The sequence below is a fragment of the Triturus cristatus genome, chromosome 6 (assembly GCF_964204655.1).
Source record: "Triturus cristatus chromosome 6, aTriCri1.1, whole genome shotgun sequence".
Lineage (NCBI taxonomy): Eukaryota > Metazoa > Chordata > Amphibia > Caudata > Salamandridae > Triturus > Triturus cristatus.
In genome coordinates, this window is record NC_140589.1 from 110162391 (window position 1) to 110182375 (window position 19985).

Below are 19985 nucleotides of genomic sequence, written 5' to 3' on the forward strand. Positions count from 1 at the left end.
TACCCACCAGCGGGGGCGCCGGGATTAGGCATGGTAGGGCGTCAGACACGTCAGAGCTTCACTAGCGGTGTAAATACATTCCACGTGGATTCATTGTATGCATAGTCGCCTTTTAATGAATATCACGCAACTCGTCATGGTGATAGGTACGTACGGTTTGTCCAGCATGTCCTAGGTGTTCTATAAATATATTTTTTTTTTAAATAATAAAAAACAATGGCCGGCCCAGGGGGATGGGGTCCCCGAGGCCATAAGTGGCCTGAGGAGGGGGGCAACGCTGCCCTCCTCATAAATATTTTTTTTTTAAAAAGGCCATGCCCCGGGGGTTGGGGTCCCTGGGGCCGATTAAGGCCTTGGGAGGGGGGCCATGTGGCCCCCTTCCAATTTTTTTTTTTTCAAAAAAAAAAAATTAGGAGGCAGGCCCTGGGGGATGGGGTCCCCTGGGCCAATAAATTAGAAAAAGAAGGGGGGCCACAAAGCCCCCCTTCTTAAAAAAATTAAATAAATAAAAGAACGGCATCGTGCTGGAGGCCACGCACTCTGCAAACGCGCCCCCTGACGAGTTGTAAGTTGGGGAATTAATTCCCCTTCAATACTGAGGGTCCCTGAGGGTCAACTAGCCCAACAGGTATCTCCAGTATGTGCCAGGGAGCTGCGTTGCAGACAGGTGTTCCGCGGACACGCCCCTTTTTACACCTCTCTGCAACGCAGCTCTGTGGCGCTTACTGGAGGTACCTAGTGGGCTAGTTTGACCCTAGGGACCCTTAGGATTCAAGGGGACTTAATCTCCCAACTTAAAACGGCCACAGGGCGTGTTTACACGGTGGGGAAGGGAGGGGATGGGGCCTGAAGTGACCTCTGCAAACACACCCTGTGGTGCATTTTAAGAGGTAGTTTCAATCCCCCTGCCCTATTATATACTAGGGGCTTACAGAGGAGGTCATGCTAATCACAGGGGGACCCCAATGCATAGTGTTCTCTAGTGTATGTAGGTGTTTACTCTGTATTCTAAGTGTCTTTTAACATAGCACTGGCTCTAGGACTGGTTAGTCAGACTCAGTTACCACCAGTAGCCATCTGAAAATGTTGAGGGTACAGGTTGATTTTGCAACAAGGCTTCTTTCTGCTCTTCTGTTTGTTCTTTCTGCACGTTATCCTTCTTCCTGCACTTTTCTTCATCTTTGAGGACATCTGTTGCTTCTTTCTGCACTTCTTTTTTTTCTCTCTGTGCATTTTTTTTCTTTCTTCGCATGTCCTATCTCTGTAGGCACAGTTAGAAATTAGCATTTAAAAAACCTTTGAAATTCACTGAAAAACCATAGGTTGTAGGCACGTTATAGTTAGGAATTAGCATTTTATAAAACCTTAGAAAAACCAGAGGTGTCAGGGGCGTTATAGTTAGCTGGACTTTTCACTCGTACAAAACCATTGAAATTCCCCTGCTGATAACGTCACATATTACATCACTCATGACATGGTCAGTGACATCACTCATGACATCACTCATGACCTCTCAAATGACATCACTGATGACATCATCCTAGTGATAGAGTGGCAGACCTCCTCTTAACCAAATATAACCTTTGATACACACATTCAAAAATAGAAACTAACATTTTCAAAACAATGGACATACCAATACCAGTTACAACAACCTATTCAGTAATTCTAAGATCCACATACACATCCACTCATTCACCAACAGTCCTATACAGTCACTCATACATGTACTCACTCATCATATGTATTCATACAGCTATACATCCTGTTACACAACACCACTCATCCAGAGTTACTCACACACATAGTCACTCATGCTAATAAAGAATCAATCATCCATTTACTTGCATATACAGTTATACACACACCACCACACTTACTTATACAGAAACTTACACATACTTAGTCTTTTAAACAATCACTTATAGAAACACATACTTATTCATACAGGAACTCTTCCAATCTCTCACTCTCACATATACTCACTTATATACACCAATAGTCACATATACTAGTTTAAACATATGTAGTTATTCATAAAGACACTATTGAGACAGTCATTCACTCGCTAACACACCCATACACACACTCATCCACCCATACAGTCCTGCACACATGCTGTCTTCAACACATACAAACAGTGAGTCACTCATTCATGCACCTATGCACTCCGTAATACCCCCCCACCGAACCATACAGACACTCAGACACTCATACTGATACTCAAAAAACCAACTAATAACCTATATAGACACTCATGTATACTCACCAACCCATGCAGCCACTTATACACAAAGTGAGAGACTGATACAGATATTTACACATTTAAACATTACTCACTAAGCCATGTATTCAGTGAGATACACTTAATCAGTCAGTTATACAATCAATTTTTCAAAAACAAATCATCCATTTAGACACTTATATACCCATTTATTCTTCCATCGACCTTGAGATATACATATATAAAACATATTTAATTTTCAGAAAAACACACATTCACTGGATGATGTCATCAGTGATGTCATTTGAGATGTCATCACTGATGTCATGAGTGATGTAATAGGGGGCCATTATCAGCAGTGCATTGCGGGCGCGCGAGTTATAGTTAGCTGAACTAACTATAACTATATATATATATATATATATATACGGGGGAATTTCAATGGTTTTGTACGAGTGAAAAGTCCAGCTAACTATAACGCCCCTGAAACCTCTGTTTTTTTCAGTGAATATATATATATATGATATCTGCATTGAGGTGACGCCGGGGGTACTCGCAAAACGGCCGGGTGTGTTAACCTGGCAATTCTTCCATCGTATACAGGAACGGAACAGTGCTCCTCGTAGTGTTTATTCAAACTTTATTGGCATGGCAGATCAGAAAAAGTGCAGCGTCAGACGCATTTCGGCTTACAATACCTTTACCAGGACCCCTGCGCACAGAATGCACTGACATTAAATTTACTACCATAGACACTGAAAAACAACAATCTGCTTGCTTTTACCATAGCGGTCATATTTGAATGTGCTAGTGCATGTATTTCACTCAAGAAAAAAGCGAAAGCGTTATAAAATACACAAATATAAATTATTTTGTGTTTTTTGGCAGCCGTCCAGATTAGAGGTTTTGCCGTGCAACGTAGTGAATATAAACCAAAGGCTTGATATGGGCATACCGCTATATCTCTTCAAGCAATGGCAGATGAGGAAATTGAGGTGAGGCTAACCACAGCTAAAGGTTTATTTGGAGAGATATCTAAACACAAGCGTGGTATATCGACAACAGTGTCTACTACCGGTCCCAACCATGCATCTTTTCAGTCGATCTGCAATAATCTTGAAAGACTCACCAAAACTGAAATTTCTAAGTGGTGTGAGGTGCAGACTCTGAAACTCTGCGTGGAAGTGGGGAGGGTCCACATTGGACTGAGGATAATGATCACTCCAATATACAACATGCCGGAAGTCAGGCGCCCTTGCCCGGGACGTAGGCGGGGCCTGCTCCGGCAAAAACAGAAACCGGCGTGCCGTGCTAACGCGGGGCTCCCATGTTGAAGGGAGAGCCCCGCGGTGGCGGCCGGAGTGAAGAGATGCCCCGGGTCCCAGGAGGGGGCCCGGGTGAAGAATGCGGCGGCCGAGGATGCAGCAGCAGCGCGGGGCTCCCAGGAGTGCAGGGAAGCCCCGCAACAGAAGTGCTGCAGCAGCGAGGAGGAGCCCCCCCCCAGAAGAGCAGCCGGGTGAGTAAAGAACGGCTGGGGGGGCTCCGTGTGGGCTATTGTTGCTCAGAATTACACTTTACGCCAACAATAGCCCACACGGAGCCTCCAATGGGGCTGGCATGTCATCGGAAGCGGAACAGGAGATGCGCACATTCCGTGTGTGCACGTGCGTGTTCATGTGCGCGTACACCGGCTCAAATCCGCCAAAAGCCTTGCGCGTGCCCATCTCCTGTCCCACTTCCGAGGCAAGTCCGCAACAATAGATCTCGCTGCGGACAGCAGCGCTTCGCGCTGCGTTCGCAGGCGAGACCTAAAAAGGAGGGGAAGAAGCAATGGCTCGAGAAGGGTCTTTTCAACCCATTGATTTAGCAATTGCCAAAGACTGTATATGGCAGGGACAGGGCAACTCAGACTGCAACCCCTATTTGCAAGAGTGTCTCTCAGTTTGGGAGGAGTATGACAGAGACAAATCAACTGAAGTGATCCGAAGTAATAGACCAGATCCAAGGTTAGGCCCAAGACCAGTAAATCCTCCACCAATAACTCAGTCACTCCTCATTTTCAAGGGTGGAAAACTGCCCACATACGTACCATGGCCACAAATGTATAAAGAGAATTTAAAAAGGGCACTACCCCCGCCATCTGAGTGTGTGAGAAAATGGATAGGATGCTTTGAGAAACACTATGCTGGAGTGAACCTCGCCTTGGGTGATGTTAAAAGCTTGTTAAGTTCTCTAGTGGGAAACGAAGTAAATACCATTTTTATCAGGGCAAGATTCCCTCAATTAACATTGATAAATACAGAGTTTGACGGGTCATCCTTCAGTAATATCTGTCAGTATGTCTGGGATGCGCTCCAGCGGACATACCCAGACAGACCAGACATTGAAGCCCTTATGGTAGAGAGCATAAACCCGACTGAGGAAATTACAGAATTAATTGCCACAATGAAAGAACAATGGGTACAGGAAGTGGAATGTATCTGGGAAAATACTAGAGTGAATGCAATACTATTTTATAATGTATTGAAACAGGGCCTGCCCACGAATATACAAGCAAACCTAGACGGAGTAGTGGGAATAGAGGCTAAGCCGTGGCCAGAAATACAAGCTCATATAATACATTATTTCAAGCGAAAACAAGAAAAGGACAAGGAAGGGATAGAGCAGGCAAACAGGGCCACAGCTAAGTTGGTGCAACAGAAACTTTAAAAACCAAGTACAGAAGGGACACTTGAGGCAGGACCACAACTTGTTATCACAACGCCAGTGCAGGTGCAGGCAGGAGGAGGGCAGCCAATAAGTAACATGGGAAAGAGACAAAGAGGTTTTCCAGGGGGCCATGGGCCAGCACAGGGAATAACACAAGGAGGATATAGGGAAGGACAACAGTGTTATTATTGTGGCAATATGGACAGCAGAAAAGAACGATGAGCAAGTACAGGGATGGATCGCTCCGCAGTGACAGATGAGACTGCAACAGATGCAATGGGCTCCCCAACAACAAGTAACACAGGGACCCCCACAAGTCACTCAGGTTTAGTGGACTTCACAACAGGGCAAATGCCACAGAATATGCCCCAGGTTGTCAGAAATACTACAGGAAGACCCACACAGGTCCAGATGGGAGGAGTAACGGTACAAGGAGGTAATCCCTTTTCTGCACAACCCCAAATGTCCAGAGGAACTCCAACCAACAGCTATACACAGTGAGGGAGCCCACAGATAACCATTATGTGTCCAGTACCATCGGTAACCCACAGGTCAGATGAGAAACACACTGTGACAGTAGCTATAGAAGGTCGTCCCTATAGTTTTTAATCAATACTTTTTAAATCAATACTGGGGCCACTAAATCTTGTATAAAGGAAGGAACACTACCCCTTTCCCACAAGTCAATGGATACACAAGGGTTTTCTGGGGCTGTCAGGAAGGTTCCCTTTACTGAATTAGTGACCATGACAATAGAAGACATCCAAAATAAATAATAACCGGCGGTTTGCAGGGAAGCCTGCCGCGCTCTGCCCGAGCTAGCAGCAGACACTTCTACATCACATACATATTTTAAAAAATGGCGGGCCACTCTTTTTTTCTATTTCTTTACTGTGCAGCAATCGTGGCACCCGAGCGTTACCTTCAACCATGTTAAATTAAAGCGCGGGTGCCGTAATTGCTGCAAAAGTAAAGAAATAGAAAACCCCCAATTTCTTTACATTTTCAACAATCGCGGCACCCGCGCTTTAGCTTAACATGGCTAAAGGTAAAGCGCGGGTGCTGCCAAAGTGAAAAATACTTAGAAAAATAAGCGCGGGCGCAAGTTACAAAATAACATCATAGCTATTACAACTATTAAAGCTACCGCTGTGTTAAACGACTAGACACAAATGGTAAAAAAAAAAAGTGTTTACCCAGGAATTAAAAGACACCGTCTAACGCCACAAGTAAATTATCCAGTCCGGGTGGGCGGGGCCAAAAGGAGACAGGGCGGTAACAAGGAGGGACTAAAAATCCTCCTTTACATTAGAAAGACAGCGTTTAGCATGCACAATGACGCAAACCAATTAAAAGAAGGGGCGGGGATTAATCACCACTTCTGATATCTCCTCGATTACAAGAAGCCTCGCAAAGCGAGCAGCGCATGCGCACTGTAACGCTAGGCGAGACCTAATAAAAAAGGCTAAAGGTGAAACTCTGAGGATGATTCAAGATTTCCGCCCTCTGAATGATATAGTAATCCCAGAATTTCCGGGGGTAACCGACCCATCGGTCATACTGAAAAACATTACTAAGAATGCCACCTAGTGTTCAGTAATTGATTTGAAAAATGCATTTTTCAGCATTCCACTGTGCCCAGATAGTATTTAACGGGCTTTACATCCAGACAAACTCAGTACTGCGAAAAACAGCTCCACCAAGACTATGTAAAAACATCACACGCTTGCAGAGAGCAGTACCCTAGCAGAAAAATATATTCAGTAGTATTCATACTGGTTTATTAGATAATATGTGGTATCAGAATATGATGGAGATAGGCATACAGGCTTCTAAGAGCCCTTGCTTTATTTCTTCTTTGATTCCACATGCCACCGACTCAGATAGGCTACACTCGTCCAAAGAGGTTCCTCCATATATTACCATGTGTCTGTTACATCTTTTCCTTTTCAGAATATGAGCGCAGATGCAACCACTGTGGGTCAAAGAGGGAGCATTCCTAGTAAACACTACGCAATATGAGAAAGAGTTACCAGATGTAATGAACGTCCTAACAGACCGCAAAGAGATAGTAGTGAATTTAGATGCAATGGCTAAGACAAGGATTAAGAGGTACAAGGATGAAACTTGAAGAGCTAAAATATTGCAGCAGGGATTTTTAGGGATATCCCGACCTATGCTTTTCTGTAAGAATTACTCTGCCACACACCAGCCCCACGACTGTCAAGATAGGCCATATTTCTGAGTAAATGGATCAGTATACGTTCATGGTCATTGGCACCATGGCACTACATTTCGGTGCAGGTCCCTATTTCTATGGGAGGGGAACCAAACTGACAATAGCACATGAGAGAAGTATCAGGCAGTGTGGGATGAGAACATATCTTGACTAACTTGGGTAGAGACACCTACAGCTCTTCGAGCAAGTAGAAAACCCATTCTTTTCTCTTTGTATTTCATGGGAAATGGAACGGTCCCAGTGAGAAACAACATCAATTGCAATGTTACAAGACGTAATGCTGACATGCAATGGGGCACCTCCAGACTAATGGATTATTATTTGAACTGTGGTGAGTGGCTGTAGACGTGACTTCCTTCAGGTTGGAGAGGTCTCTGTTCTCTGGTCACTGTGCACACCCCCTCCCTGGTGAATCCAGGAGTGGACATCTCTCAACTACATGACCATCCCATGAGCCATACAATGACCTGGCTGCACCATCATTGAAGGAAGAGAGCTGCAAAGTATTTCGGTACTACAGCCTGGGACAACGTCTCACAAGATCACAGGCTGTTCAATGATGCACAAATCTTCTTTGGCAGCAGCCTTCTGTTCTTTCAAGCAAAAATGACTGCACGTTGGCTTCAGATTACTCGCTGTGAGTTGATGAAAGCCATGAACGCCACTGCGGGTGGCTTCAACATGGTTAAAGAAGAGTTGCGAGCTATGAGAGTAATGATTAAGCAGCATAGATATGTGTTAGACTTTATGACTGCCATGGAGGGGGGAGTATGTTCCAAGATTCAAACTGCTTGCTGCACGTATATTCCAGCCAGTGACGGAGATAATGGGACACTAGTAGAGGCCATACAAATGTTGCATACCTTGCAAAAGAAGATGGTGGTCGAGGGTGGTGCCCCTGACAAAAGTTTTTCAGGGTGGCTTCACTTGGATACCGTCCTGGATGTCAGGACTATTTAAGGCCTTGTTGCCTGTTCTTGTACTATTGCTATTGATATTCTGTGTCTTCCAGATAGTTATAGAATGTTGAAAAAGAGTTGGTCAGAGTTTGGGAGGGATGTTCACTACTAGAATGGTCAATAAAATGCAGGATGTTGAGGAGAATGTATACACATTAGTGACTCCAAGCAAAAAAGAAGGTGACGAAATAGTTGAAATTTCAACTAAAGGGGAGAATGTTATAATGAATGTAGAAAGTGAAGAAGGCCTGCTCATGTCAATGCAAGCATCAGCAGAAAGACGTGTACAGATGTAAGTGTTAAAGGAAAAATACAGGCCTAAGCTGTCTATAATAGCAGAATGAAAATGCATTGCAAATGGAGCCAGGACCTTGGTGTGGGGGAGGGGGGGGAGTAGACACAAGCTTTAGGAGAATAGAGAAAAATAATTAGACACAGCAGAAATGGAACGTCACTGGCAGCATTGCAAGAACACATCTCTGAGAAAATATGCAGATATAGCATCACAGAGGCACAGAATACGTGGGAGGGTAGGCTTTGCAGAGCAGTAGATGTGTAAGAAGTAGAGTATTGCTAGGCTTCAAAGCACGAGACAAGCCAAGGAACGAGTAGTAGAGCAGTGGTGTGAAAATGTAACAATAACACGTGCATGAGTAGTATGCCATAAACGTGTGGTTAGATGTTTTTGCACGGAAAACAACAGGAGAGGAAGGGAACACAAATAGGGAACACTCCTATTCCCCTCAAATAAATCAGACAATCAACAGAGGAGTGTATCAGTATAGTAACAAAATAAATGAGCAAGCATGCCAATAACTGTAATAAGATTATTACTTATTGTAAAAAAAACATTCGTTTTTTTTATAAAGCCCTAACTCACCAACCTGGTTGGTGACATGCTTCATCATTGGGCCCCACCAGGAGTGGCCAAATGCCACCCTAGTGTGCTGCAACGCCAGTTTACTGCGGAGCTGGTAAAAAACGTGTAAGGTGAAAGTGATATTTAAAAATGCCCAATTGTGTCAAAAAAGACCTTTATTAATTTTGCCAATCAGACATGAATAAAATAATTTTGTGTGGGATAACGAACTGGGATTACAAGTTCATAGTTTATCCCAGAGGTGTGGTCAACATGTTTCTGCCTCCATGAATATTTATCAGGCTTTCATCAGGACCAAGGATGTGAGGTGAGAAGAACCCGGCGGTATGGGCGCGCAAGGCCCACCCTGACCATGGGTTCGTAAGTGTTAAAAATATCGAAAAACACTTAAGATAGATTCCGTCAATTATAGAGAGGAACCAAGTTTATTAAAAGGTGCAGAGGTTCAATGCACCATGGGTCTTGTGAGGGGGGTGGTGGCAAAAATGGCACACCGCCAGCAGTGCCAGGCACCCGTTATGGAACTAAGCACTCCCTCTTCTTAAACAGACCCCGACGGTGAGGGTCTGTTTAATAAGAGGGAGTGCTTAGGTTCATAACGGGTGCCTGGCTCTGCTGGCGGTGTGCCATCTTTGCCACCACCCTCCTCACGAGACCCATGGTGCATTGAACCTCTGCACCTTTTAATAAACTCGTTTTTTCGATATTTTTAACACTTACGAACCCATGGTCAGGGAGGGCCTTAGCGCGCCCATACCGCCGGGTTCTTCTCACATGTTGACCACACCTCTGGGATAAACTATGAACTTGTAATCCCAGTTCGTTATCCCACACAAAATTATTTTATTCATGTATGATTGGCAACATTAATAAAGGTCTTTTTTGACACAATTGGGCATTTTTAAATTACACCAATATCACTTTCACCTTACACGTTTTTTACCAGCTCGGCAGGAAACTGGCGTTGCAGCACACTAGGGTGGCATTCGGCCCCTCCTGGTGGGGCCCAATGATGAAGCATGTCACCAACCAGGTTGGTGAGTGAGGGCTTTTATATAAAAAAATAAATGTTTTTTTTTTTACAATAAGTAATAATCTTATTACAATTATTGGCATGCTTGCTCATTTATTTTGTTACTATACTGATACACTCCTCTGTTGATTGTTATTTGTTTTTGCAGACAGTATTACCTTTTGATATTCAAAGATACTGTTGTGCTTGAGCAAACGTCGATTTAACATGCCAATGTATGATGTATTTGCGGTTACAAAAGGTATAAAAGAAACTGTCCGCCACCTTGAAGTTGAAGTTCAGATTCCAGTTCCACTGAGCTGACTGACCTGCTCGCTTTTTATAAACTCTATACTATATTGCCAACAGAAGTCGAGTCTGCTTTTTTTTTTGGTCTGGCAACTCAGTTGTGTTGTTGCCGTCATTGTCAGCATGGCGGGTGCAATGTGTGGTGCAAGCTGCAGTGGCCTCCTGATGAGGGCCCTGGCACTTATTTTTGTCCAAATTAAGCACTGAGTCCTCACCATACTAGACTGAAAGCACCTGTACACAACTATTTATTAGATAATGAATTTATTTACACCCCAAACTCCCCCAAGCTACGCCCCTGAACTTAGCTGCCATCAACAAACTAAATAAATGCACTTCTGCGCAGCAGGAGGAGACACTTGTGCAGAATCACACTAATACCTCCATGACATGATGCAGCACAGAATACAACAACGAATGCATCTCTCGAGGCAGGCTGGCTCTGTTGTCACTCACTTACATCCCCAGGGTAGCGTCAGTGCCGCCGTTAAGTTATTGTTGACAAACTATCTCACATGGCCACAAGAGGGTGCCAGAAAACACCAAATGTCCTAAAACATAGCCTTGTTTCGATTGGAATGGGGGGCCCAAATGCAACAATATTATTTTGCTTGGGGTACTACTTGCTCAAGGACAGGCTGTCCATGCCTGGTGGCAACTCTCATACCTGAAGGACAGCCTGTGCCAGTCTAGCAGGGCCTCACATCCCCAAGGCCAGACGGCACAGCATTGGGTAGCTAAGAATCCCCTCCTGGGCAGCACATTCCGGCAGCTGGTGTCAGACCATAGAGGCGGGCACTGGGCAGGCATTGGCAGCGCAACGCGTGGTTCCAGCGCAGAGGGAGATGCCAGGCGCCCCATTTTCGAATCAGTGGGCAATGGTTCTGTAGGGGAGCTTAAGGATTGGTGCACAGGAGACTCCTTAGATTAGGAGTCACATGGCATGAAGAATACAGGGACCTCTAGCGAATCACCCCAAAACCCCAGGAAGGGGCAGCTACCGCCAACAGCTGTGGAAAGGTTTGTCCCAACAGGTGGTCTGCACATCTGCAGAGATGGGAGATGTTATGTTATGTTATGTTATATTATATTTATAGAGCGCAAATCACCAAAGGTCTCTAGGCACTAGTAGCGTGGACCGGAATCCCCTGGTCCCAAGTGTAGTCAGCGCACTGTAGGTGGATTTAACCGAATGCCTCAGTAAACAGCTGTCTGACCAGAGATGAGCCTGTCAAGAGGGAGGTGGGCGTCTGCACATCTGTGGAGGAGAGAACATTCTGTAACATGCTGAAGGATGAAACTTGTCGAGCCAATCAGAAGTCTACATATATGTAGGGGAGATGTGTGCCCTGTGCTTAGGGGGAGAAGCGTGGGTGTTTGTAGGTGGGAGAGGTAGGTAAGCAGGTACCTGGAGAAGATGTTTGCACATCTGTAGGTGAGAGGCGTGCATCGAGCTGTAGTGGAGACAGCGGTATGCACTTCTCAGGGAGAGATGCACAATCTGTGGTATACGGAGGGGAGTGTACATGTCTATAAGGGAAGGGGGTGCGCATCTGCTGGAAGATGTGTGTATCTGCAGGGGAGGGAGCACAGAACTATGCACACCTGGAATAACGTAATTTATTTGAAATGTGGCAGTTCATATCGCACATCTGTGCTGCACACAACTGTTATTACTATTACACAAGTCAACTGAACTCAGGTTAACGACCTCGCAAGTAAGGAAGGCTGAGTTGCTAACTGTAGGCCACAGCAGACCTAAGCGGTGAGCGTTAAACCGGTGAGCCATCCTACCTCCTAGGAGGAAAGACGCCTCAGCTCATTAGGAAACGGCATATGTGACATCTATATGAGAGAGGTCGAGCTGCACATCCGTACATGGGACAACGGCTGTCCACGAAGGTAGGATAACAAGCATTTGCAATGCAATAGGTCTAGCATTTGCGAGAGTTTGAGCTATTTTTATTGTAAATGATATTGCCTTTTATTTATGTTTTGGTTTTTGAAACATAAATAAAAGCCATAGTCATTTACAATGCCAAGAGGTCAAACTTGCGTAAACGCGAGACCTATTGCATTGCAAATGTTTGTTGTTACCGAAAAGCCCTTTCTACAGCACATACTGGCTCTTTTAATGTTACTCACGAAAACAAACAAGTACAGGTAAAGCACGAGATGACTTCGTGTTACCAAAAGCACAATGCTCCAACACTGGAATTATAATCAACATAGTGGCAGAACTTAAATCCCAACGGCAGGAGTCAAGAGGCCTCACAAGGAACATATTAACCTGTAAAAATGTGCTAGAATCTGTTGGAGGAATATGGTTCAACACCAGTGTGCACACTGATGAAAGACATGTGAGTCTAGGACAGTGTTTCCTATGAATGAGCAGTGCGGACCCTGAGTAACAGTCTCTTAATCAAGCAGTTTTGCCATCTGCACCAGTCCTGTTATCATCAGCGCTATTCTTGTTGTTGTCATCGGCACTAGTCTCGTTGTCATAGGCAGTAGTCTCGTTGTCATCGGCACTAGTCTCATTGTTGTCATCAGCGCTATTCTCACTGTTCTCGTTAGCACTAGTCCCACTGTTATCATCAGACCTATAGTCATTGTAATCATCAGTGCTATTCTCATTGTTGTCATGACCACTAGTCCCATTGTTATCACCAGAGCTATTTTCATTGTTATCATCACCAATAGTCCCGTTGTTATCATCAGGGCTATTCTCATTGTTGTCATGGGCACTAGTCCCATGGTTATCAGTGCTATTCTCATTGCTTTCATGAGCAATAGTCCCATTGTTATCATCAGTTCTATTCTCTTTGTTGACATCGGCACTAGTCCCATTGTTATCATCAGTTCTATTCTCTTTGTTGACATCGGCATTAGTCCCATTGTTATCATCAGTTCTATTCTCATTGTTGGCATCGGCACTAGTCCCATTGTTATCATCAGTGCTATTCTCAATGTTGACATCGGCATTAGTCCCATTGTTATCATCAGTGCTATTCTCATTGTTGGCATCGGCACTAGTCCCATTGTTATCATCAGTGCTATTCTCATTGTTGTCAGGAGCACTAGTCCCATTGGTATCATCAGCGCTATTTTAATTGTCATCAGCACTAGTCCCATTGCTGTCATCAAGGTTACTCCCATTTACTTAGAACAGGTCTTAAATACACTGAAATGTGGTGCCTGTTGAATTGCTGCTGTCTTCCTGCAGATTTTGAAAAGCCCTTGCTGTTGACTTTACTTAAAGAGCAGATCTGCCGTCCGAAGAATCGGACACAGTCTGGGTATCTGCTACAAGCCAGGCGCTGACCAAAGCAACCTCCATGGGTGACAATGTATATGCTACGAATGTTGTCCGCTGTGAAGCTTAACGATTTCACCGTCGGCCAACCACATAAAAATAGGTAGACTTTGTTTTATAAACATCACTGTGTGAAAGTGGCGCCGAACAAAACATGGCTTCTTTAATTTAGTTGCTTCCCTGAGAAATGGATCCAAAAAAAAGAACAAGCCCGCGAGTGGTGCACACGCGCGCCACAGCGAGCCATGTGGTTTTAATTATTGCGCCGGGGTCTGGGCACGATAATTGAAACCACATGACGGCTGGTGCGCGTAATAGACACCAATAGACCATGGGCAGAGCAATGCGCCCGCCTTTGGCCTATTGTGTGCTCTCTTGGTAAAAAACACGCACGCGAAGCCCAATAGCGTGCCACAAAAGGAAAAGCACACGCTCGTGCGTGTGCCATTCCTAGGTCAGCTTCCGAAACCCCATTTTTACCTACTAAATGTCTTGCGCTGAGCGAGCAGGGCCACGCACTGCATCGCTAGGCGCGAGACCTAAAAAAAGTACACACCTGTGGAAGGACGTCTGTCTGCATGTCTGTAGGGGAGAGCGTTTGGCGCTTTTTTAAGGGAGAGAGGGACGTCTGCAAATCTGACGAAAGAAAGAAGTGCACATCTGTAGCACGAAAAAGTCTCCCCATCTGCAGACTTCTAGAGAAGCCGTATACACATCTGTGGTAGAGAGGCGTGTCCACAGCTGCAGGGCAGAGCTGGCCCTCTCCAGACCGAACATGATAGCAAATTACCACACTCATGGGAGGTGCATCACATATTATATATGTGTAATAATGACAGCCCTGTCTAATATCCGAGGGCAGACACCAGCATTAACCAGCTGCAGGCCAAAGGCCGGCCACCTTCACACAGCGACGACAGCCTCCCCCCTCTCACCACAGACCAAATTCCAGTTTAGGACTGTCATTCGACGCCCCGGGGCATCCTGGGAGATGCAGTCTCGGGCATAAGCCTCAGCACATGCCGCTGGCCGCGTCCCACGCAGGGGGACATTAGCAGGTCAGCCTTCTAGTGGCCACCCGTCGGAGCCTCCCCCCCCCCCTTTGTTCCTCCTCTCTCGTGAGGCCGCGCCTTGGGACGGGAGGCCCCAATCAATGGCCCTGCTGGGGGAGGCGGGCCACTGGGCGGGGCCAGGCCTATTTATGCCTCCCGCCTCCGTAGTTCGCCCTCTGCTTCCTGTTTCTCTCCTGGCCGTGCGAGTTCCCACCCTTTCCGCTTACCCTGCGCGGCGTAGGCAGCGCGCAACTGGGATGTTATAATGTTTTTTCTTGTGTTGCAGGCGGAGTTACAGGGCGATCTGGAGGCAGAAGGGTACAGTAAGGGTACCTCTACGACAGTCGGTACAGTAAGGGTACCCCTGTCCGGCACAGTAAGGGTGCCCGAGCCAAGGTCCGTGAGCCGGAGAAGGTCCTGGGAAGACCGCGACGGCGCCCCGTTAGTCCTTCGGGCGGTTGGGGGCCTGACCAACCGGGGGGTGTGCCATAACACGCTCCGCCCCCCGTAAAAAGGGGGCAGGAGTATTAGACAGATCACGTGATCCAAAGGAGGATCTGAAAAGAATGTGCCGCGCTGTCGGGCATCGACCCACCGTGCGTGCTGGCTCGTAAGGCGGGCGGAGCAGCGAGGGGCTGCTTGCCCTGGATCGCCCGTAAGATAACCCACTCTATCGTCATACTTATGTTGTATGAAATAAACCTGCAGCAGTTCTTCACCCATAACGAATGTGTCAGTGTAATCCTTGGGTGACGTCTGTGCATGCGTGTTGAGTGGAGCGGATGACGGTGTGGTCACTATGGTGGTTTGGAGAAGCAGCAAGCACCGGCAGCCCTGGTTGGGTGCAGGTGGCGAGACCTCTGTGCCCAGCTCCTAAAAGGCCAGCTTTGTGGGGCCAGGGCAGGGCCAGCCAGCCACCCCCTGTTTGACTCCGCTCTGAAACGCTTCCTAACACCCGATGGGGGAGGAGGGCGTGCCTGTCCTGCGAACAGCTGCAGAGCATGTCCTTGCCTGTAGTGTACTAGAACGAGGCACCTACAAATGTAACCCAAGCCTTTAATGGGGAGGAAGTGTAAATATTGCACATGCTGTGTTCTTGATACCCCACCACCCACGCGCAGTGCAGGCATGCGCGGCTTCAATAGCAGGCCTTACTTTATTTACGGTCACCGCGAGCCACGTGACGCGGGTATGCAGTGCCTACTACAGAGAGAAGGGCCTGTAGGCGCCTGGCGGCCTGGCAGTGCGTGGGTGTGAACTCTTTGTCCTTGAGGTAGGGAGAGCAAACCAGACACTGCACTAAAGACAGGGAGGTAAGAGAGCAGGAGAGACCAGGCATTGCACGATGGGAAGTGTGAGCAGGAGAGACCAGGCATTGCACGATGGGAAGTGTGAGCAGGAGACACCAAGCATTGCACGATGGCAGGTGGGCGACCAGGAGAGACCAGGCATTGCATTATAGGAGGTCGGTGAGCAGGAGTCACCATCCCTTTTATGACAGGAGGGAAGTGAGCAGGACAGACCAGGCATTGCATGATGGGAGGAGTGAGAATGAGAGACCAGGCATTGCATGATGGGAGGTGGGTGAGCAGGAGACACCAGGCATTGCGTGATGGGAGGTGGGTGAGCAGGAGACACCAGGCATTGCGTGATGGGAGGTGGGTGAGCAGGAGACACCAGGCATTGCGTGACGGGAGGTGGGTGAGCAGGAGACACGAGGCATTGAGTGATGGGAGGTGGGTGAGCAGGAGACACGAGGCATTGCGTGATGGGAGGTGGGTGAGCAGGAGAGACCATGCATTGCGTGATGGGAGGTGGGTGAGCAGGACACACCAGGCATTGCGTGATGGGAGGTGGGTGAACAGGAGACACCATACCTTTTATGACAGAAGGGAAGTGAGCAGGAGAGACCAGGCATTGCATGATGGGAGGTGGGTGAGCAGGAGACACTAGGCATTGAGTGATGGGAGGTGGGTGAGCAGGAGACACGAGGCATTGCGTGATGGGAGGTGGGTGAGCAGGAGAGACCAGGCATTGCATGATGAGAGGTGTGAGAAGGAAAGACCAGGCATTGCGTGATGGCAGGTGGGTGAGTAGGAGAGACCAGGCATTGCATGATGGGAGGTGGGTGAGCAGGAAAGACCAGTCATCGCATGATGGGAGATGGGTGAGCAGGAAAGACCAGGCATTGCATGATGGGAGGGAAGTGAGCAGGAGAGACCATACCGGTTATGACAGGAAGGAAGTGAGCAGGAGAGACCAGGCATTGCGTGATGGGAGGTGGTTGAGCAGGAGAGACCAGGCATTGCGTGATGGAAGGTGGGTGATCAGGAGACGCCATCCCTTTTATGACAGGAGGGAAGTGAGCAGGACAGACCAGGCATTGCATGATGGGAGGTGGGTGAGCAGGAGAGACCAGGCATTGCATGATGGGAGGTGGGTGAGCAGGAGAGACCAGGCATTGTATGATGGGAGGTGGGTGAGCAGGAGACACCAGTCATTGCATGATGGGAGGTAGAGGAGCAGAAGAGACCAGGCATTGTGTGATGGGAGGTGGGTGAGCAGGAGAGACCATGCATTGCATGATGGGAGGTGGGTGAGCAGGAGACACCAGGCATTGCGTGATGGGAGGTGGGTGAGCAGGAGACACCAGGCATTGCGTGATGGGAGGTGGGTGAGCAGGAGACACCAGGCATTGCGTGACGGGAGGTGGGTGAGCAGGAGACACCATCCCTTTTATGACAGAAGGGAAGTGAGCAGGAGAGACCAGGCATTGCATGATGGGGGGTGGGTGAGCAGGAGAGACCAGGCATTGCATGATGGGAGGTGGGTGAGCAGGAGACACTAGGCATCGAGTGATGGGAGGTGGGTGAGCAGGAGACACGAGGCATTGCGTGATGGGAGGTGGGTGAGCAGGAGAGACCAGGCATTGCATGATGGGAGGTGTGAGAAGGAAAGACCAGGCATTGCGTGATGGCAGGTGGGTGAGCAGGAGAGACCAGGCATTGCATGATGGGAGGTAGGTGAGCAGGAGACAGCAGGCATTGCATGATGGGAGGTGGGTGAGCCTGAGAGACCAGTCATCGCATGATGGGAGATGGGTGAGCAGGAAAGACCAGGCATTGCATGATGGGAGGGAAGTGAGCAGGAGAGACCATACCGGTTATGACAGGAAGGAAGTGAGCAGGAGAGACCAGGCATTGCGTGATGGAAGGTGGGTGAGCAGGAGACGCCATCCCTTTTATGACAGGAGGGAAGTGAGCAGGAGAGACCAGGCATTGCATGATGGGAGGTGGGTGAGCAGGAGAGACCAGGCATTGCATGATGGGAGGTGGGTGAGCAGGAGAGACCAGGCATTGTATGATGGGAGGTGGGTGAGCAGGAGACACCAGTCATTGCATGATGGGAGGTAGGGGAGCAGAAGAGACCAGGCATTGTGTGATGGGAGGTGGGTGAGCAGGAGACACGAGGCATTGCGTGATGGGAGGTGGGTGAGCAGGAGAGACCAGGCATTGCATGATGGGAGGTGTGAGAAGGAAAGACCAGGCATTGCGTGATGGCAGGTGGGTGAGTAGGAGAGACCAGGCATTGCATGATGGGAGGTGGGTGAGCAGGAAACACCAGTCATCGCATGATGGGAGATGGGTGAGCAGGAAAGACCAGGCATTGCATGATGGGAGGGAAGTGAGCAGGAGAGACCATACCGGTTATGACAGGAAGGAAGTGAGCAGGAGAGACCAGGCATTGCGTGATGGGAGGTGGTTGAGCAGGAGAGACCAGGCATTGCGTGATGGAAGGGGGTGAGCAGGAGACGCCATCCCTTTTATGACCGGAGGGATGAGCAGGACAGACCAGGCATTGCATGATGGGAGGTGGGTGAGCAGGAGAGACCAGGCATTGCATGATGGGAGGTGGGTGAGCAGGAGAGACCAGGCATTGTATGATGGGAGGTGGGTGAGCAGGAGACACCAGTCATTGCATGATGGGAGGTAGGGGCGCAGAAGAGACCAGGCATTGTGTGATGGGAGGTGGGTGAGCAGGAGAGACCATGCATTGCGTGATGGGAGGTGGGTGAGCAGGAGACACCAGGCATTGCGTGATGGGAGGTGGGTGAGCAGGAGACACCAGGCATTGCGTGATGGGAGGTGGGTGAGCAGGAGACACCAGGCATTACGTGACGGGAGGTGGGTGAGCAGGAGACACCAGGCATTACGTGACGGGAGGTGGGTGAGCAGGAGACGCCATCCCTTTTATGACAGAAGGGAAGTGAGCAGGAGAGACCAGGCATTGCATGATGGGGGGTGGGTGAGCAGGAGAGACCAGGCATTGCATGATGGGAGGTGGGTGAGCAGGAGACACTAGGCATCGAGTGATGGAAGGTGGGTGAGCAGGAGACACGAGGCATTGCGTGATGGGAGGTGGGTGAGCAGGAGAGACCAGGCATTGCATGATGGGAGGTGTGAGAAGGAAAGACCAGGCATTGCGTGATGGCAGGTGGGTGAGCAGGAGAGACCAGGCATTGCATGATGGGAGGTAGGTGAGCAGGAGACAGCAGGCATTGCATGATGGGAGGTGGGTGAGCAGGAGAGACCAGTCATCGCATGATGGGAGATGGGTGAGCAGGAAAGACCAGGCATTGCATGATGGGAGGGAAGTGAGCAGGAGAGACCATACCGGTTATGACAGGAAGGAAGTGAGCAGGAGAGACCAGGCATTGCGTGATGGGAGGTGGTTGAGCAGGAGAGACCAGGCATTGCGTGATGGGAGGTGTGAGCAGGAGAGACCAGGCAATGCATGATGGGAGGTGGGTGAGCAGGAGAGACTAGGCATTGTATGACGGGAGCTGGGTGAGCAGGCGACACCATCACTTTTATGACAGGAGGGAAGTGAGCAGGAGAGACCAGGCATTGCATGATGGAAGGTGGGTGAGCAGGAGAGACCAGGCATTGCGTGATGGAAAGTGGGTGAGCAGGAGAGACCAGGTATTGCGTGATGGGAGGTCGGTGAGCAGGAGAGACCTGGCATTGCATGATGGGAGGCGGGTGAGCAGGAGAGACTAGGCATTGCGTGATGGAAAGTGGTGGGTGAGCAGGAGAGACCAGGTATTATGTGATGGGAGGTATGTGAGCAGGAGAGACCAGGCATTGCTTGATAGGAGGTGGGTGAGCAGGAGGGACCAGGCATTGTGTGATGGGAGGTGGGTGAGCAGGAGAGACCAGGCATTGCATGATGGGAGGTGGGTGAGCACACGAGACCAGGCATTGCATGATGGGAGGTTGGCGAGC

The 19985-nt window shown here is 48.4% G+C and overlaps 1 protein-coding gene and 1 pseudogene across 1 annotated transcript in view; one reads left to right on the plus strand and one right to left on the minus strand.

The window, feature by feature from the left end:
- The window catches only part of DLK2 (delta like non-canonical Notch ligand 2), a 249454-nt gene that overhangs the window by 143539 nt on the left and 85930 nt on the right, over positions 1–19985 (minus strand). The gene's annotated exons all lie outside the window — the stretch shown is intronic.
- On the plus strand, positions 7392–8427 carry LOC146816474 (syncytin-A-like; annotated as a pseudogene).